The 4,129-nt window shown below is 47.3% G+C and overlaps 1 non-coding gene across 1 annotated transcript; it reads left to right on the plus strand.

The window, feature by feature from the left end:
• The first annotated feature begins 3,686 nt into the window (after positions 1–3,686).
• TRNAR-UCG (transfer RNA arginine (anticodon UCG)) lies at positions 3,687–3,759 on the plus strand. The gene has a single exon. It is a non-coding gene; the product is annotated as a tRNA-Arg (tRNA).
• Positions 3,760–4,129: the final 370 nt, after the last annotated feature.

Genomic DNA, 4,129 nt, shown 5'->3' on the forward strand with positions numbered 1-4,129 from the left:
GCGCCTTGCGGCTTAAGAGGCTTGGAGTAGAGAGGAGTGTGGTCTTCTATTTACAGACTACCCTCTCCTCCCTTGAATAGATTCTGGTTCTGGTTTGGGGGCAGGGAAGAGGGTAGAGTTTTATTAAATGTCTCCTTTTCTTTGTAGCTGCTTCTCTGGCTGTCACTGTTTAATGGGGAATATATCCAATGTCCCTAGTTCCTGGCACAGAGCTACAAAACCCCTTGGAATTTCCTGAGTGATAGGAATGTCTTTGTTATGCTAATGAGGCAACTCTGGTGGGTTCCTAGATTGCTTCAGGGTGGAGGCTGGTCCCCAGAAAGACCAAGAATGTGCTTAGGGAGTTGGAACTCTCAGCTGCCCTGACCTCTGTGGAGGTGAGGGGAGTTGGACATTGAGTTAAATCACAGGGCCAGTGATGTCATCAGTCATGTCTATGCAATGAAGCCCCAGTAGAAATTCTGGACGCCAGTGCTCAGTGGAGCTTCCTGGTTGGTGAACACATTGATGTGCTGGTAGGGTGATGTGTCCTGATTCTGTGAGGAGAGGGCATACAAGTTCTGTGTTTCCTCCCAGACCTCACACTATGTGTATCCTTTATAGTAAACCTATAGTCGTACGTATAGTCCTTCCTTGAGTTCCATGAGTCATTCTAGTGAAGTATTGAACTGAGGGGGTTGTGGAAACCCCCAGTGTGCAGCCAGTTGGTCAAAATTATAGGTGGCTTGGGGAACCCATAGGCAGCTGGTATCTGAAGTCAGGACAGTCTTGTTGGAGACCAAGCCCTTAAACCTGAGGTGTCTGATGCTGTGTCTGGTGGTTAGCATCATAACTGGATTGCAAGACACCCCAGCTGAAGTGGAAACAAAACAACTGAGTCATCACCAGTCCTCTCCATGGCCGGTGCCCAGAGGCGGGCTCGGCTGTGGAGCCGCACGTGGAGTTCAGCAGAAGCTTGTGAGGCCTCCTATCACGTGGAAGCTCTAGCTCCGGCTTGACCGCACCCGCTTGCTCTCAACACAGCGGCCTGCCCATCAGCCTGTTGCTCCTAGAATATCTTGGGCCGCACACAGCCCTCTTAGGGGAGAAGCTGGCAATGCAGGTCAGGTCCAGGTCCTGAGGCAGGAGATAGATGGGCCCCAAGCTGAACAGTTTCTCCTCTGGGGCCAGAAACTCCATAATAGCAGAAACTCCATAAAAGCAGGATGACGAAGGAGGCTGGGCCCTGCCCAGATAAGAGATAAAAAGACCACGTAGTCCTCATTTTCCAAGTCAAGGAGACCTTCCCGACTACACATGCACAGAAAGGCTCCTTGGAGGTCAAAAAGGGAGGGGGCGCCACCCCATAGTAAGTGATGCTAACTACCCATAGGCCTCTTCACTAGAATCCATCTTGGCTAAGAGATGCACATGTGACATGGGAGGACCCTGAGATAAACCAAATACAGACTCAGAACCAGGCAAAGCAAGATGATTGGTCAAAGGAATCCCAGAAGAAATGCCCCATAAAAGTGATTCAAACTACCACGAGGGTGCGACTCTCTCTCTCTGAGCCTGCCTATGTGTCTATCCATACGTACTGTACTCTTTTTCCTCCTAATAAATACTTTACTTGCTTCATTACTTTCCATCTCTATGTGGAAATTCATTTCTACACAGCCGACAGCCCAGGGCCTTGTCTCTGGCCACTGGTCCCCGGTGGTCTGGTGGCTAAGATTCAGCCGTCTCATTGCCACTGCCGGACCTCAGTCTCTGGCTGGGAACTGAAATCCTGCTTCAAGCTGCTGCAGGCCAAGGCCACCAGAGATCAGTCCCTTCCTCTGTGTCCATGATACCCCCAGGAACTTCACATGTGGGAATGCAGAGAGCTCCACCAATGCCCCTTCCTTCTACTTTGCCATCACTCTCCTGATGGCACAGGGGCAGGGCATTCAACCCATTGGCTAAGCCCATGTCCAATCTGGGACATGAAATGCCAGTCACCCCTTCTTGTAGGTACTCCAAAATCTTTACAAATAATTCCCTTGGGGCTTCCCCATTCCCTACTTGGATAAGAAAGGGAAATAATGTCCCTGTCAAATACCCACCTGAAACAGGAGGGAAGGGAGCAGGGCACAACCTTTAAAAGAATGACATAAACATAGGACATGACAAAAACTGGTTAGAACCAACTAGGTCGAGATGGCGGAAGATTCGACCTCCAGTAGACCTTGAGCCTTATTATACACTGATTGTAATATATCAGCCAAAGGACACACCCACAGGTGCCATGACAGTTCTGAGGCCGACCATAAAAGGCTAAAAAGTGGGCGGTGGCCCAATTCCTGGAAATCTCCACCCCTTCCCCAAAATAGCTGGAATACTCTTCCCACTCATTAGCCTATGAAATTACCCACTCCTGTAAAAACTGACAACCCCATACCCTGATGCCTCTCGCCTTCTGAGATGGCCCACACTCTGTCTATGGAGTTTGTTTCTCTCTAAACAAATCCACTTCTTACCTATCACTTTGTCTCTCACTGAATTCTTTCTGCAACAAGACATCAAGAACCGGGGTTTTGTCCGGGTTCCAGTCCCAATCTGAGGTGCATGGTTTCACATCCCCACCCCCGCCAAATTAAGGTTTCCCACAACTCTCTTCCTGATCTCTTTATATGGGCTGTGGAGGGATTCTTGTCTGGTGTTAGCAGGGCTCGATCTGCTTGTTATGGGTAAAACCTGCAGGGAGGTGCCCGCCTATGTGAGATCTCTCACCAGAATGTTCTAGAATGAACTAGGTGTTCTTAGAGTCTCTTGTTTTCAGCTTTGGGCCTCAGCCATTATTCCTGAACAGAGAGTCCTCTTATGAATTAACAAACAAATAAACAAAAACAGGTCAGATCAATCAACAAATATATTTTGAGCACCTATTTCATGCACTAGACTATGGAATGAAAATGGTAAAAGAATCACATGGTTAGTTGCGAGAGACCTCAGTAGGGAGGGTAAATATCTATAATAAGAGATGGGATTTGGAAATTGCAGATAGAGAGACCTGGTCCTCGCTGGGGACTAGATGTAATTCTACGTTGGTAGTTTATCCGGTTTTCTTTCTCTGCTTTCTCCATTGCAGCAGCACTAATTACAGGCAGGGGAAGGTGAACCCTGCATAACTAAATTGGATTATTTTTATTGTTTCCACAGGAACCACACCATGTGGGGAATGTTTGTTCAGGGACTATTCTGCGTTTGCATTCATTTTATTCAGTTGTCCACAAGAGTGATTGAATTTGATGTCCTATAACTTTAATACCATGAAATATGCCTAAAGTACATTGATTTTAAACAGGATATGAATTTCAAAACTCCTGAGCTTCCCACTTCGTCGTGTTCTGTCATGATTTTATTTAGTTGATCTCCACTCTTGATATCCCATGAAGCTTTTTTAAACTATAAAAGCCTGAAGGCCATTTGCAAACCCCTGCTGTTGGAATTGGGGCCTCAACCTTTGCCTGGTGGCCATCCCCCTGCTGAGGAGTTTAATGCAGCGGTGCTTCTGTTCCATCACACTGCAGGTCCTGGGAGGGAACAGGGCAGCAGGCAGTGGAAAATCCTGGTTGGATCTGGGACGCACCCTGTCCTCTCTGGCTGGAGTCAACAGCACCATCGCCTTCAAGGAGGCTGCACCTAACTGCTACATGTGCTGTGACCACGTGGCCTAATGGATAAGGCGTCTGACTTCGGATCAGAAGATTGAGGGTTCGAGTCCCTTCGTGGTTGGCTTCATTTTGATTTAAAAAAAAAAAAAAAAGAAAAGAAAGTCATGGCTTAACCTGAGTTCACGTTCAGGTACCACCACTTAGCAGCTCTATGACCTTGGGAAGTTGCTTACCCTTTTCTGACCCTCCATTGTGTGACATGTACAATGGCAATAAAAATACTACCTCCCTAACAGGGCTGTTGGGCAGATTAGATGAGATAATGCACGTAAATCCCTGAGGGCAGTGCCTGACACATAATAGTGCTTAATAAATATGACATACTATTCCGAGTAAGGGGGTGGGGTGGGAGTGGAGAAGGAAAGTTCTCCGTAAATGTGTACAGAGTCACTACAAATGTTCTAAGTACTAGAGCATTTTTGTAGACTATG

The sequence above is a fragment of the Eubalaena glacialis genome, chromosome 4 (assembly GCF_028564815.1).
Source record: "Eubalaena glacialis isolate mEubGla1 chromosome 4, mEubGla1.1.hap2.+ XY, whole genome shotgun sequence".
NCBI lineage: Eukaryota > Metazoa > Chordata > Mammalia > Artiodactyla > Balaenidae > Eubalaena > Eubalaena glacialis.